Source organism: Melanaphis sacchari, unplaced genomic scaffold, assembly GCF_002803265.2.
Source record: "Melanaphis sacchari strain LSU unplaced genomic scaffold, SCAv2.0 Contig108_pilon_pilon, whole genome shotgun sequence".
Lineage (NCBI taxonomy): Eukaryota > Metazoa > Arthropoda > Insecta > Hemiptera > Aphididae > Melanaphis > Melanaphis sacchari.
In genome coordinates, this window is record NW_020270415.1 from 912,444 (window position 1) to 931,116 (window position 18,673).

Sequence of the window (18,673 nt, forward strand, 5' to 3'; positions counted from 1 at the left end):
TTATTTTTATTATAATTACAATAAATAAATTGTAATCACAAAAAAAAAAATAATAATAACAATTGTAGTATTTTCAAAGAAATTACACCATACAAAAAATCAATTACTGAGATGGACTTTGGTTTCGCAGTCTCGCCGTCATGTTCACACTTGTAATACAGGACAACAAAATGTGGGTGTAGCGTCCTCTTAAGTTTTCTATACACTTGCAAACATTGGAACATAGCTCATTTATACCAGCAATAACGTACACAGTTGGGAGTCAATGAGAGGGGTTGTTAAGTTGTTTTTTACTACCGATTAACTTTCGCTATAGTGAACCGAACCGAACCGAATCGTATTCAACGCACCGACCATGGCGACCAATAGGTACAATAATTGTTATAGAATAATAACTTTAACTAAATCCGCTGTACCTGACAGTTTTTGAACTTGTCGGTGGCGGGATCTTACATATTAATTAATTACTATAATAATTTGTAGACTGTATAGAAAATAGTTTCCACTTGTCTTTATGTATACCTAATATGCACTAACATGATAAAGTGAACAGGTGACTGGCCAAGCATGTTCGTTCTAATTTTTCTTGATTAATGCAGTTATTTAAAATTTGATTTTAGAAATTTTAAATACACAAAAAAATTTTATTTTTAAAGAGTTGAGATATTTTGTACAACTTAAGGAGTGTCCTGTGGATATACAATTGTTTGTATTTCAAATAAAAACTACTATCTTCTATTGTAAATTATTAAGTAGATCATTTTTTTTTTTAATTTTTACGTATTAGAATCATAATTTGTCCGAGCAGTTTTTGATTTATATAACAATATAACTGTGCGACTAAATATAAAAGATCTCCGATAATAATTGGTTTGGAAGGTATGGGGACAGTGGTGATTTGAATATTTTAGGGATTAATAATATTAATCTGTCAACAATAATAATATTTTGTAAAAATGATCCAAGTATAATTAATACTAGATACAATATTACAATAATACTTTAAATTTTTGTAAAATTATTTAAAAAAAAATATTATTCTTAGTGTAAACATTTTATTAACTGAGAAAATACCAGTTTGAATTTTGAATTAAGTATCTATATTAACATTTTCAAAAAAAAAAAACTAGATTAAATAATTTGTATTAAAAAAGCAGATTTCTTATTTGAAAAACAAAAGTTTGTATCACCACAGGACACTTCTTATTAAGGTAGTATAAATCTCAAAAATTTGAAAATACATACATATATTCTTTGTCCTTTGAGTATATTTAAAAATTCCAGTTATTAAATTCGAATAAATTTATTATTCAAGGAAAACACAAGAGCGATCATGCTTGATAAATCACTCTATATATCTATATATACTACATATTTATATATAATTAATAATTATAATACTTTATTATATCATGTTTATACATATATATTTATAGGTAACTGTAGAATTTTTTAACTCTTGCAGTTATACTATTTTATTACATTATTTAAATACCTACTATTTATTTATAATAATTAATAAGTAGGTACATATATTACAATGTGCATAATATACGCTGTATATACCATAAAACATATATAAATATAAATACAAGTAATCATAGGTTCAAATTACATGGATTACACACTTGAAATGTATAACTATTATATTATTATTTACTATATAGATAGACAAACATTATGATATAAAACAATGTAGGGTTGGCGTGCTGTTTCCCGTTGATAAGCACTTGAGCTGCAGGAGATACAAAAAACGGATATCACTCCCGCGGCACTAGTACTTAGGAACAGAATATGCGTTTTTGTAGAAATACCTATTTTGTAATTGAACACAAATAAGAATACAAAACTTAGATATTTTAAGATTATAATCATAAATTAATTTTAAATACAATAAAAATAAAACATTATTATCATGAATTATACTTATCATATTAATATAAGTATAGTATAATTATTTTTAAAGAACGTTTTAAACGTACTAATTCTAAGTAACAAATGATAAAAATGTCAAAGGAATTGTATCCAAAAGTTATTTAACTAAAAATGGTTTCATACAATTATATATACTATATTAATATCGATTTTGATAATTAAAAATGTTTAAATGCTTAAAAGTCAAAGTAAGAACAATAAGTTAAGTTTTATTTTCTATTAAAAGATAGTAATTTAAATTTAAGGGTAATTTATAGATAGGTAAATAATATATTGTGATAATTACCTAAAAAGTATTTACAAAATTAATAAATAAAATGTATTAGGTAAATATTTTAACAGTTTATGTAATACAATTAAGTATATAGTTTAAAGGATTTTACAACAGCAATAAATTTAAAATATCAACTTAATATATTTAAATTTAGAAAGGACTATATTATAAAAAAGTAAAATTATAGATTTGTTTACATAAATAAACAACTAGGTATAATTGTATAAGTTATAGGATATACTAATATACAATAATTAATAAATAATAGCCAATAGGTAATCGGTATTGATAATTCATGAAACTAAGTCTGGACATTTTTTCAAGAGAGTCGTTTTAACGAATTTATGTAATTATTTCATAAAAATGAATAAAATAGATACTTGTAGGAATACCTACGTTATTAACTCATGTATGTTTACATTTGAAAATGTAAAGAATATTACATAATATTATGTACTTACGATTTTAATCGGTTGTTAAAATTCATTTTTCTGTAATAATAAATAATAATAATGATAAAAAAACAAAACAAAAATATTCAGCGTAAGCGTATAAATTGCATGCAAGTGATGACAAATGTTAAAGTTGGAAGACTGTACAATGTACTACACTAAAACTTTTTGATTAAACATTAAGTATGATGATGTTACCAAACGTTTGAGCTAAGATCGACTAAACGAATACAGAATAAACACACAGTTTGTCATCCTTTAACTATTTCGACCAGCTTAATAATGGGTTCGTGTGGGGGGATAAATTAAGGTTTTTATCATTCATTGGCGGAACAATCTAATTCGTATCTCCGAGGCACGTTACACCCACTCGGTGTAGTCATTATCCTAGTTAATATTTTAAGTTACTGTATAAATCGTTTTTTACATTATTATTGTCTAAACTATTTATTGACAAAAAAATAATTTTAAATAAATTCTCATTATAATTGATGTTTAAAAATAAGGTTATAATGATCGACTAAAACAGAAAATTTGAAATTGAAATACGTACATAAATCACGGTTTATGGCTGATTATCAAACATAACAGTCTTCTTTTAAAACAATTAACACTTTTCATATTATAAAGTATAAACTTTCTTCAAAATATTTTTTGTATATAATTTTAAATCATTAGAAAACTATGAATTTATAAATAAAACTTAGAGAATGCTGAAATTATGCAGATAACTATATTAAGATAATTTTTGTTTTAAGCAGTGAAGTTATTAAGTTTAGCGTAGACTGGGCTACGATTTTTTAAAATATTAGGTTCACTCGTTAACTTAATTTTAATTGTTTTTATTTTAAAGAATCATTTTACATTATTTCTCGACCCTGCAGAGGGTATTACAATATGTCAATATGAGTTGTAAATATATAATATGTTTAATAATAATAATACATTTAATATATATTTAATAATTGTATATGTTTGCAATATGGCTAACTTTATAAATATTAATGGTTGGATATAAAATTGGCAATCATATTATGATACTATGGAATAAAACTTTGTTGGTAGTTTGTCGCGTTGAATTGAAATTCATATTTTTGTAATTTCGAATATTTAAATTTCAAACGTAAAATAATTATTTTTTTCATTATATTTAAATGGATTTTCTCATTTTATTAAACAAATTGAACAAATAAAAAATTAAACAAATAATTCAATAAATATTAACCGTAGAAATTAAAAACATTACTTAAATTATAATTTTCTATACTAAATTTAATCACAATTTAATAATATTTAGACAAATTTCAAAATATTTTTAGGCATTTAAAATTTTCTAAATATTTAGTTTTTTGCCATTAATGTTGATAAAAATGTTGGTTTAATGACGTAAGCGCCAAAGGTGTATTCATGATATATCATTTGCGTCAATATTTTTAGGACATATTATAAGCGTCAATCTAATATCATATAGGTACCTGTTATATTTAATATAAGAAATAAGCGCTAAAGGTGCAAAAATGACATATTATTAGCGCCAAAATTAATTGTTAATAGCCGTTAAAATGTAATATACATAAAAATAAATGATAATAAGTATAGTTTTAATAAATAGGTTAATTTATTAATCCTACTTTTTTTCATATATTTTATACGACTTTTCTATTTCGATTTAGAACGACTGTAATTTATTTGCTATATTTTAATATCTATTAACCGCGCATAGCAGACGGATACCAAGGATTTTGGCGCTTTCGTACGGTGCGACTTTTTTTTTCTTATCTCATTTTGGTGCTTATGTCTTCCATCAAAAATGTTTATGGTTAGTCAAATATCTTGAAAATTTAATACAAGATTTCTAATATTTTTTACATATAACAAATTGCTTATTTTAACCAATTATTTCAAACTACCTACCGAATAACTATACTAACAGAAAAATAAATTATTAATATAAATATAAATGTTTATAATAAGCTATTCTTAGAAATATAGATGCTGTTACACTATATTATCCGCCTAGAATTGTTTTTCTTATATGAAATGATTTATTATTGAATTAAAATTTAAGTGATTAAAAATATCCATTCATATGCATACTGAATGAGGTAGGTACATTCAAAATCTACAACTAAGCGACTTCTCCGCTTTATTTTAATAGTGTTTATTCCTGCAGCTTTTGATTTTAAGCTAGTGATATATTTTCAGTTGCACACGTAATTAAATCGAATTTAATAGTGCTGTGTTTACTATATTATGTATTTTTCTCAACAAAAATTATTCAAATTAACATCAAATCTTTATTACCAGCTATAATAAAGTGATTGCTGAGCCGAGTTCACGTTATAAAATAACATAAATGAAATATGTTCTTTCACTTTGGCATCAGACTATTTAGCTAAAACGATAAACATTTAATGAATAATGTTGAGGTAGGTAATGAAAATATTGAATTAATTTTTTTTAAATATTATTAAATAGATATATCTGTGCAATTCTTTACTATTATATTTAATCGTGTATATTTTTTATGGTCAAGTACTAGTTTATTTTAATTATGGTAAATAAAATTATTTTGGATATTTTAGTACAACGATTAGATAATTAAAACAAAAATAAAAATTGGTAATACTATTAATATTTACGAATTTATAAAAAAAATAAAAAATATATAAAAAAGTATTTATAAATTATAAAAAACTATATTGAAAGTTTTATGTAAATCAATTTACGGTATCTTTAAAATATTTCAGAAAAATATATGCCTTTGATTTTTAGTAAACATGAATTTTATAAACATTTTTTTATGTTTAGCTACAATTTTTATTTGAAGTATTGAATGATATATACTTAAAATAATTTATATATAACGTTATAAATTTCATACTAAAAAAGATTTCGTAAATAAAAATTGTAAAAACTAATAGAAATTTGTAAAAAAAAAAAAAAAAACCGAATACTAAACAGGATATAGATATCGTTTTGTTAAACTCGAAGCAGGATAACAGTTATCTTAATAATAGTTACTATAATATTAGTTTCAAATCAATAATCATATCATTTTTTTTTTTTTTAATGATTTTTAACTATTTTATTTTATTTTGTTATAATAATGTTTACATGCCGGATTTTAAATTTGTAAGTTACTCTATCTCGTAAGAATACACATAAGTAATATGAATAATGACTAATGAGCAATAATTTTCAAAACGTAATTCATTATTTATAAATACAAAATATATATTTAATAATATAGTATTTAAGTTATACTACATTAGTACCTATATAATCATAACAAAGAATTCTAATATGAGAAAGTTAATAACATTATAAAACCTTTGTATTAAAACACCGAGCATGAATATTTTATCAAACAAAATATCCATAAAAAAAAATACTGTACGCCTGTACCTATATAGTAGGTGTCAGCTGTACTTTGTAATCGATTATAATGATAAAAAAATAAAATCGATTTAGAAATTACCTTTTGTTCCAATTTTTGTTTTTTATTTAAAGATTGAAGCTTGAAGTATTTTTATTGTGTTAAAAGCCTACAAAGGTTACCATGGACACACATAATTTTTTTAAGACAGCTTTTAAAACCAAATCATTTATTTCAGAATTTAAAATATAGCTGATAATTTATGAAAATCGTAATTTTTCCTGTGCACATTTTTAGCTTTAAAAGATATAATACCCTTATTTTAATAGTTTTAACTACAATTATTTAGCATATAATTTGTAGGATTTTTTTAAACTTAATTAAAAATAGGTAATTGAAACTCTAAACTTAAAAATATATGTTATTAAATATAATATATTAATTTAATAAGTAATAAGTACTTATATGAAAAATAATTGAAATTCAATATATAATCCAAATGATCCAAAGCTATATAATCAAATAATTATTGAATATTTATTTATTTATGCATTACAGAATAATAAACGAAAATTATTTACTATTTTAAAATATACCCAATGTAAGTCATGAATTTTGTAATTTTTTACAATTTATTTATTGATTAATGAAGCGATACTCTAAATAAAAGTAGTTAAGTTTAAAAAAAATACCTGTTTAAAATAATAAAGTAAGATTTCTATGACATTTTTGATGAATAAAGTAGCTTAAATAATTAAATAAGTTTATATAAATTTAAGTATTACATCGTTCTTCTATAGCTTAAATATTGGCCATTTAACTTTAAACAAAATGTATTATCAGTGTAAAACTAACATAGGTGCTTTACTTATTCACTAAGAATATAAAATGCGTATATCATCAAAATTTTAATTCGATATACATAATATACAATATATATTAAGTATGTATATATTCATATATATAATATACCTACATAGGTAGTCCTTTAAAAATAATAATCATCACATTCTAAAAAACATTAACAGACAGATAATACGTGTTGGTTTTTATTTAAAAAAATTATTCATGCGATTAATTTTCAACGAAAACAAGCAAAAGCAGACATCTGTGTTTGAAGAACTATTGGTTCATTAATGTTTACTGCGTCTTTTTTAAAACCAATACCTATATTTTATTTGAGACACGCCAAGATTTTGAAATGTGTTTGAAGTGAAACATTAATGTTCGAACTAAGATAAATCCTTAAGAATTCATATAATTTAGTATTTTAATTGTGGAATAAATATTATATATATCATATTCAGATATAGGGAGTAATACAGTTATAAAAATGATTATTTGGCTTAGATATAATAATGCTTTAAAATAATAAGAATATTATTAAATTTAAAAAATATAAAATGAAATTAATACATTTAATTAACTAATTAGGTATTGATGTATTTCATTATATTTAATATTTAATACTATTAATGTTTATATACTTAATAGTTTATACATTTATTTTTTTAATTAATACAATAAATTAATAGTCTAATTTTATAGATTAAAATTTCCAAGATTATAATATGAATATTTAAAAAAATGTACAAACATGTTTATATAACAGTAGATTTTTATTTTATAGAAATAATATACATTATATTATAATTATATAGATTACTATAATATAGCCTGAACAGATACATTTATATATTTATTATTTAATATATACCTACGATATTGGTTTAGAAAAGAAACAAATTACAGCATTTTATTAGTTTTTAATTCTTATAGTAAATTTAGTAGGAAAAAATTGAAAATAATGATTAGATTTTGTAACAGAAATTCTATACTTGAATTTATAAAAATAAAATCTGCAGTATGTCTGTACATCAATACATGTTATAAATTTATATGCAGTTATACAGTTATAGGTAAATAAACAGGTAATTAATTTTGTTATATATTTTATTAAATAATATTTTTTTTTTTGGATTTATTCGTAAGACGTAATTAGGAGGCCAGAATGGTAAGCAGTAGTACGCAGGTGACATATTTAAATTCAATTCACCGTTGGCGCTACTACTTAGCACTCTAGTCTCTAGACTTCTGTCAATGAATATACAATAGTTGCCAAAATTCATAATGCATACTTCTTGATGTCACGTAGATATAATTGACGTTCGAAAACCTGCAAGAAAAAAAATTTAATTATATATTGATAAATTGTGTCGACGTATTATATATTTTATGTAATCAAAGTTTGATATATAGTTTGATAAAACGTTTCTATATAACTACGTATGTGTAAATTACCAAAATACAATTATTATTTCCGAATACTTTATTAAAACTATTAAAGATTTTTAATTACTTAAAAAACTAAAACTTGTAAGGTCGTAAAAGTGTTTACAGAAATATACAAATGTAGTTTGCTAAAACTCTTGTTGTAACAGATGTATAAATGCAGAGTGTTCAAAGTAAACATAGAACTCGATTGAACTATTTGATTAATATATTTTATATGAACAAACAAATGTATTCTTTTTTCAATTTTCTAACAATTTTTTAAAATACATTAAAATTAAAACGCATAAGATGTACGAATAACAGTAATTATAAGTTATAGATTTATATTTTGTATAGTTAAATGCATAAGCTATAATGATATTATTTAGGTAAAATATATGGTTATTTTTCTGGTTAATAACTATATGAGACTTATTCCTATAGTTGATAAACTGTATAAACTTAGTTTTTTTTGATTGGACAATATTTAGATTTAAAAAACCGAAAATCGACAATATAATAACTGATGACGTACGATATAATAAGTGATTATAATAGTCTTTCGAGCACAGGGCCATAATTTAAACTGCAACAGATGACAAATAATTGACCTTATTAACTGTAAACGAGTGTAGTAACTAGTAACATAACAGCGTGCATAGAAGTCGGCAATAGCACCGTGTGCCAAAGAATCTGTTTGTGTTCAGCTATATTCTAACATATGTACAAAATAATAAAAAAAAAAAACCTTATGTAAATTAACGTAGAAAGTAACAAAAATATGAATAAAATTGTCAAAATATTGAAACTGTACACGTATGCATTACAAATTTTATATAATTATATTCGTATAGGTAGATACTTAGTGTTTACAAAAGCATGCTCTGAAATAGTTTCATTTAATATTGTGTATTTGAGGTAAGTTATAATTTTTTTTTTATTAATTTTTCGTTCAGCTAAATTTTCTAACAATTTTAAACTATAAAGTAAAAAGTTTATTGTATCAAAGTGTTACATAACCGATGATTATTATTATCAATTTTTTTAACAATACAACATTGAGTATAGTCTTACGTGAATTATGTCACAGTTTTTAAAAGACTTAAATCATAACAAATTGTATTTACTGTTATACAAACAAGTATTTAGGCCATTTTTAATTAAAAAAAAATATATGTATATCATAGTGACATTATTAAAACAGTAGTAAAATCAAAGAATAATTTTGTGTAATTTTGTTACGATATTAATACACGTAAAACATTTTGTAAGTGTTTTATGATCATGTGCCTTGGTCGTTGTATTTTCATCAAATAGACGCGTTTATTATTATAATATAACATTTAATGGGTTTTGATTTAAATATATAGTAACATAATAATATAAATTATGATAGCTTGTGTGCGGTGTGATTGTAATCGTTTATCCCTACGTACGATTCTTGAAAATATTTTCTATGAGGGACGAGGGAATTGAAAATTAATGGCAAGCAGGGACCGATGCCTGCAGCAGTATAATATAACAGGATGCCGTTCGTTAAAGGGCGAATGCGTCCAAATTAATATTAAATAACACGTTGTACGTTACATACACATATCTATAGGATACGTCATGTAATACGTGAAGGTTTCATAATAATATGTGAATGTGTGGATGCCGGTGTCTATGGTGCGGGTCCACTTAATGGGCAATTCACAGCAATAATAAACGTTTGTGAATAGCATCTCATTTATCCGTCATATATTATAACGTCTACCAGTTTCCTCTTTATATTTTTATTTAATTTTGATTTTTATTATTATTATTATTGTTGTTATTATTATTATTATTCTATTAAAGTATATAGTTTACAACGTTAATATGAGATTCAAAAAAAAAAAAAAACATCTATGACCAATTCTCAATAGCTTCGAGCAATAATACATAAGATATTATATAAACAGATGCAATATGATAATATGAATCAATTTTCAAACTTTCATGGTCAATTAATTATTTGTATTTACTAGTCAACCATGCACCGAAGCTTACTAAACCAAGATAATGTCTTAACGCTCATTTTTATTATGTATTATCTGATACATCTGTACATAATATTATCAATCTTAAAATTCAAATGTTGTTATACATTATTCCCTTCCAAATAATTACAATTACTAATTTGCTATTTAAAAATTATCAAATATTTTCACTTCACATAGATGAACTATTAACTGATTATTGGTATATAGGTAACTTTAAAATTAAAATGTTAATGAACTATTCCGATTAAGTTACATTAAATTAATATGTTTCACTTAAGTACTGCAATCAAATTTATTAATTCAAAAAAATATTATCTAACATAAATATACATATTTTATTTTTAAATAATTATTCTTTTGGTATTTTCACCAAAATTTCAAGTTTTATAATAACTTTATTCCAGTTAATACACACTCACACACACACATATACTGTCAATGAATAATAATAATAATAATATTTTTAGCTTAGTTAAAGACTCAATATAACTTATAAGCATATGTTTTAATAATAAATATAGTATCTACTACAATAGCGTACGTTTCATTTTTAAAAAGAACAAAAATGTTAAAATTATAGTATTTAGGTATTATTTATATTTATATAAATTAGCTTATAAACGTCAATGATCAGTATAATATATATTGTATGTGCACAATAATAAATAAATAATTTTTCATCGGTATTAGTCATACCTATACTCATAAATAAAAATGTATGACTAATATTGTACGATATTTAAATAATTTTATGTAAACATTAAAAATAAAAATGCTATCAGGCTGATAAATATTTTTGACAAATTAAATTTTATAGTCATTACTTAGGTATTATAGAAGAATTTATATATATAGTTAAAATTGATAAATTTTAATATTGGTTGTAATTTTTTTTAAATAATAAAAATAATCGTGTCGATTAAATGTTTAGTTTAGTAGACCAGTAACCGGTAAATTATTAAAACGTGTTCTCATATTTAAATAGATTCATACCTTACTTAAAAATGATTAACTTCCTAAAATATTAGGCATACATTTATAATTTACAAGCATTAGTATTGAAATAAATTTCAATGATCTAACTTATTAAAGAATTATTTAATACTTTAATTTCAAAATTGATTACGCACTGTAAAGGTAATCGCAAAATTAATTTTAATTAATAAATTAAAATATGAGATAATGTATATAAATTAGGTAATAACTATATTATTGTATATGATATTAAATTTATATGCTCACCGTATGATAATTTCGTTGTTTTCACGAACACTGCTTGATTAATAATGGTCGAAAAAGTGAATACCACTGTTAATAGTGAACAAAAAATATGCATAAACATATGTAGGTATCCTTGCACTGATGTCAGGTATTTATAATATTTCAGATAGGTGTACACGAATGCAATATTATTCCCTACGGTTTGAGGAAATGGGTGTGCTATCCGTGAGACAGTGAACAACCGAATGCGTTCCATTCGATTTCTACTGTATAGAAGAAAAAAAAAGCTAAACAATATGTCACTAATTAACAGCTGTGACAGGTACATACTATTATATTGTAAAGGTGTATATGTGCGTGTATGGTGTATACCTACGGTACAGATGACATTTAACAATACCTAAACACCGCCGCCACACACATAATATTATATATTATTATGCTGATGACGACGATGACGGCGACGACGACTTCGACGATGATAATATTATAATATATATTAATATTATGTACGTTATCCTCACGGATCATGTTTTATCCCCAATTTTTGTTCGGTTTCTACGTATGAGTATGGTTCCTACATATATCGCCACATTACATACCTATATCCTACATAATACTTCTGTAATTATTTTATGAATATAAAATAACGTACCTACCTACGTAACTAATTTAAATGACAAACCGGCAATATAAAATTTTCAAACTTGAAAAATCACCTCCTCTAAATAAAATATTCGTTTTCGTTTTAACAACTTGCTAGAATATTTTACTTCGCTAAAATAAAAAAAAAAAAAATAAAAAAATCCGAAACATTGGATTTAACGCGTTGTCTATGATTAATAAAACACTATGAAATAAACATTATTGTTATCATTGATTTTATAACATAATTCGCTTCTGTTATTGGCGGTTTAAGTCTTGTTTACGGTTGCAAAACGATATACTTTTTTAATGCAATATTTCAGTAGTTTGTACCTATATAACCTACCTACTCTGTTACTCACTCGTACGTGATGAGTGGTCATAATAATAACAGCTATATGAAGAATAAATAATTTTTTATGACTATTAACTATCTGTTTACCTATACAATTATAGATAAAATGAGAACAAATGAATGCAATAAAACTCTGTAAAGTATGGATGTCTATGTATAATACGAGTATATTAAACACGTCTGTATAGATCAGTAGTTAAGTAAAAATATATTAAAACTTCAAACACTAAATCATTCCATCAAAACTTATGGTATTGTAATATTGTGTTAACTAATAAAAGTCCATAGATATTTATTACTGTAGACGTAAGGTAAGGAATTTTTTATTTTTGTACAACAGCACATGATATAGAATATAGTTTAAACTTTTAAGTATGAGCAAATTATCAACAGTATTCATTTTAATAATTTGATTCTTTTACGCGATTTAAAGATAATTGCCAATGTGACAATTCAACTAAAATTTCTTATAGAATACCATTTAAATCTATAAATAATAATGATAGGTATATTTTTAAAATATTATATTACATGCATGTTAAAATATTTTTAATTTTTCAATTAGGTACATCTTTTAAAGTTTTTTTTCCGTAAAAATTAACAGTCTTAATATGGAAAGAATACACAGAGTACCTAGCAGAAGTTTATTGAACTTGGTGTGTACCTATTAAATATTAATATTTCATTTTTTTTACTTTAAATTTTATCAGTATAATAGACATAACGTTTTATAAGTTCCTTAAACATGAATTTTTATTCAATAATTTCATCAGTACCTATTGTATTTCCTTCCACGATAAATGCATGAACTAAATATAAGCAGGTGTTAAAAAATGTGTTTTTCATGTATTAAGAATATATATTATGTTTATATTTTCAAAAAAATATATAATTGACATGAAAAATAGCATATAATATCATTATGTTCAAATATCTCATGATTGTTCATCGATATTTGTTTTATTAAATGTCTTCGAACAAACAAATATTTATAGGTATTACCAATCTATTTGTCTAAATTATCATACTTTTCTTTGTTAGAAAAGAACTTAGCAACAACTGGCTTATTTTTTTATATGAAAAAAAAAATATATATTAATATGTATACACTTCTTATTTCGTCGAAAATATTTTAGATGTGTTATACAACCAAAGGTATAATATAAAATATTATTGTTACTCAAAGGAAAGAATATTCATGACTAGGCGAACAACGTGTCCCGGCATTTATGTCAATGCTTAATGAACACGGTTGTATGCGTTAGGGGACAAAAAGTACATTATAAATATATATATTAATATTATTATGCATGCTTTTTTTCCCATAACATATTTATACGCTGTGAAGTCGTAATAGGTACATAACTACTTAAATTGATATAATATGTTATAAATATATGTATAACAATTTAAAATGTGTAAAATATAGTTGCGGGTAATGGGTATCTATTAGAATACCAAATACACTAAAATTTTGATCAATACTAATCAAGGCAGGGCACTAATTTTCGGGTTTCAATCCCCACATTATGATGCATGAGAAATTAAAAATAGCCATAAGATGTCATAGAAACAAAAAATTCCATTAAATAGATTAATTTAATCTCAAGAGTTAATAGTAAAGTATTTAAAATTTATTAGACAAGAGTATTGTACAAATGTGTTGTGTATGATAGGTAATAATTATATATATATATATATATAAGTAATTCAACTAGTAATAGCGTTATGGTTGCAATAATAATATGATAATTTATGTTAAATCGATTTTTTGAGAAAAATGAAACAAAATAACTATATATTACATAATTAATTAAGGCATGATTAATATAATTTATTATTATTGTACGTTGGATTGTTTTATTAACTTAATTTTTACATTATTAAATTAAAGCCTCTTTAAATACTTCGACTTTTTTTTTTTATTATAATTAACCCAGAAACTTAACATTCTGACCAATTACTCCATTAAGTAGCTCGATTTAAATTTACAAAATATTTTTGAATTTATTAATAAATTAATTTTAAAATTTTTAACGATCGTGCTTCTCTCTATTATAAAAATGTATCAAAAAAAACTCAATTTAAAATGTTGAAAATGTCGAATTATATATGTATATAACTAAAATTAATTATTCAATTTTAAAATTACAAATGTGCTACGTTCGATGCAAGGTAAACTTTACGATGAATTCAAGATTGTATTTTTCGTATTTAAAATCAAATAACTTATACTTTAAAGTCGTATTGTTCATAAATTTATTTTGGCTTTTTTAATAAGATGACAAATGACTTTTAAGTTTAAACACATTAATATCGATAATAATTGAAGAAGCATCATAAAAAATTGACTATAAACATTTCATAAAAAAATCTAGGGGAAAATGTTAATTAAGTTTTAATATTTTCTATTTTAATTTTATTCTTGTTCTACTGTGTATAATAGATATTGAACATGTTTCATCACTCAAGTGTAGGTGTGTGCCAAATTTTAATTGCACGATAAATAATTGCATACGAAAAACGATTCTAAGTGAAGAGTCTCTCAGTTTTGATTACTAAGTATATTTTATAATATATTTGTATTGTTAGTAGAATAATTTATTTTACTATTATTCATTTTTGCTGAAAACATTGTACTTGAAAATTTCGTTATGTATCTATATAAAATATAATAAAATACATTAAACGTTTCAAGTACTAATGAATAATATTTTTGAACTATTACAACAAAATAACAAAATAATCTTATTATTCTTCGTTTTTTAAGAAAAAAAAATCATCTAAATTGAACCTTTAAATGTTATTTAAAAAAAAAAATGTTTTCATACAATTTTCAGTTTTTTTAGCTTAAGTATAAATTATTTATGAAGAACTTTGTATTCAATTTTTGACCAAGCAAACATATTTTTATCTATATTAAAAAAAAAAAATTAAAAATGTCAAATGTCTATAAATAATTTAAAAAAGTATCAATATATTTTGAAAACTATACCAAAATATAGAAAATGTGAAAACTATCTTGTCGTAGCACTCTACTAATCAATTTATATCTATAATATCGTGACTAAATGATAATAAAGATTAGCACTTTGTTTTCTTGCTTGATATAATTTTTTGTTGTATATCTAGTCATTGGATGACAATTCTTAAGTTCACACGCGGTTTTTATATTTTCATGTCACGTTTCAAAATGATTGCCAGAAAATTTTACAATATAATACAAAACGAAGAATCTGTTACTAATTTTTTAATTTTGAAAAATCTTTTGGTAAATGTCGAAAATATATTGTGCGATAAATGTGGTAGTGGATTGAAATATTACATAAAAAAAGAAAGAACATTGTTGAGGTGTAAAAGGAAAGGGTGTCAAACCACTCAAAGTATAAGGCAAGAAACATAGATGTTATTTAATATTTCAGCCTTCAGGTATAATATTAATTAAAATTTTAATATAAATATTTAATAAAAATAATTTATCTTCTGTTATTTTTTATGAAATACGTCAAAATAAGCAATGATATACGACTGTGGATGATTCTTATCAGGGCAACCTTTTTAATAACACGATTGCTATATATAATCATGTATAGTTTACCAATGGACCCACGAAAATGACACGAATGCGGACGTAGGTATATTGCCAAATTTATAAATAATATTTCGATAATGTAGGAATTCTTATCGTGTTAAATGTAATATGTTACAAGTCATTTCTGTTAAATACTGCAGTACCTATAATGTTAGCCGTGGTTATTATAGGTAGTATAGTGTTTTATTTTTATTTTTTTTTTTTGTGAAATTACGGAAAACTGTCAAATTATACCACCAGCTAGACCGTGGTAAAGATTTAATAAATACCGATTTAAGCGACAGCGAAAAGATGGGATTATAAAATGGTTATATGTATAGGTATAAATAAAGATTGCAGTGTAAGTATTTTAACGAATAACAACATCAGACAAAAAATCCGTCTGTGAATTTTCTGGTGAGCATAAATGTGCTTAGAACTATATGCTCAAAAAAATCGAGCACTGCTAAATAGGAATAAATGATGTTCACCAGACAATATCCGAACGATAAGCCTATCATCAAATCGATAATCGTTGAGTTTGGTAAACTGCGTCGCACAACTTGGCAACGGCCAACGTTTCACTAATTTCGTCCGGAATCGTGTCATTTTTTGGGTACAAAATAATATCTTTTGTCATATCATATTTGATATTATCATAATGATTGCCCGCAATAGTGTTTCACTCAAAATAAGAATTTCGATTCTATCAAAAATTGATTATAGGTAACAAATTCCCCGTTTTCTCAATTATTAAGAAAAATGCCTGGAATACATGAGTATTTAGTACATTACTTTTTACTTCTCAAAGTATATACACTAAATTCACTCTTGTATAAGAAACGATAATAAAGTTGAAAATCGAAGCATTTTTTTTCAACTAAATAAAAAGTGTCTTCAGCAAAAAAGAACACTTACAGCTCCGCTCAGAATCTAATTTTATTAAGCACACCTCATTATTATTTATTTATCATAAATCGTAATATAACTGTGTATTGTGTACATATGGTACCTAATATCTATACTATTCTATAAATAATTATTTGCTATTTAAAATTGTCATTTTAAGTTATAAGCTGGAGTTCTGTCGCTGAATGGTATTCTCTTCATGCATGTATATCATGTCGATTGCTCTTAATTTTTTTGTCATCAATGTTATTTGTTATTCATTTATGTACCTACTACCATTGATTATAGAATAAACTTATTGATTAAAGTATATTCTATAATCAATGCTACTACAGATTTTTAATATACTATAAATATAGGTATATTAATAAAAAATAAAAGTTGTATAGAATATACAAATTAAATACTTAATTACATGAAAATGGTGTACTATACTGTATAAACAATAAATTATACTGTACCAAGTATATATGTGGAAATATGAGATAGTAATGAACAGGACTCGAATTTAAATACGCTGAAAACAATAAAAATTTTTTAAAAAATGCCTTCTCAACACAATAGTGCCTTTAAAAATGACCAACATTTTTTTTATAGGTGCATTACTATACAAGCATATTGAAGACGATAGTTTAAAGTTTAACTGCTGGCAATGCTGGCATGCTTCTTTATCTTAACTAATTCAAAAACAACATATTGAATTTAGACATGCATCACACATTAACAATATAGGTACTAGAAATTTGATAAAAACCAAACTGATTAATTAGCTGTTATTTTGAGTCTCAGTAAGTCATCATATCCGATAACCGCTGGAGATTGATAAATAAAGACAATATTGTATTCAAACATAGTACGATTGATATTTAGTAAGAATGAAAAATACTTATGAAAACAATTAAAGTAAATAGTATTAAAAGAACAATAATTCTTAATAAAATATCTTGAATTTATTAATTTTCTCTAAAAACTCATATGCACTAAAAATGAATGCAAGTATCCACAAAAATGCTAAAAAATACTCTAAAAATGGAAACAAAAACAGATAAAAAGTCTTTCAGTCAGTACAAGTATAATATTATGGCTGTCAGTTTACGAATTCTTGTATATATATTTTTTAATTTTAAAATAAAACCACAGAAAGTGCCAAATTGTTTGCATGGTCCATAATAGAATGATACATTGGGACATTTTTATTTTCGCACCAACTCGATGTTTGTAAATTGCTTTAAAATGTTTGATTTGGTAGATCATTTGAAATTATAGTGCTGCGATTGTCATGCTTTAAATATGTTTAATATATTAAACAAACGTAGAACCCTCGATTAAGTAAAAATATCTACGCTGGGAATATGACAATACCAGTTCTCAGTTTGCTGTGTGTACCTTCTATAGAGATACCATTGTCTATTGTAGGTATCGTTATTCAGATGTTTCTTAAGACATTACAACATATGTTTTTCGAATGGCAAAAAAGGTAATAGGAAATAGCTAATTTGGCCGATTGTTATACTATTATAAAATGTCTCCCAAACTTCACTATCAAAATGTTAGATTTTTGAATTTTTGTTCTTGTAAAAAACGACTCATTAAAAAAAAAAATAAAGCCATTACAGTTGGTACAGAAATGAGAC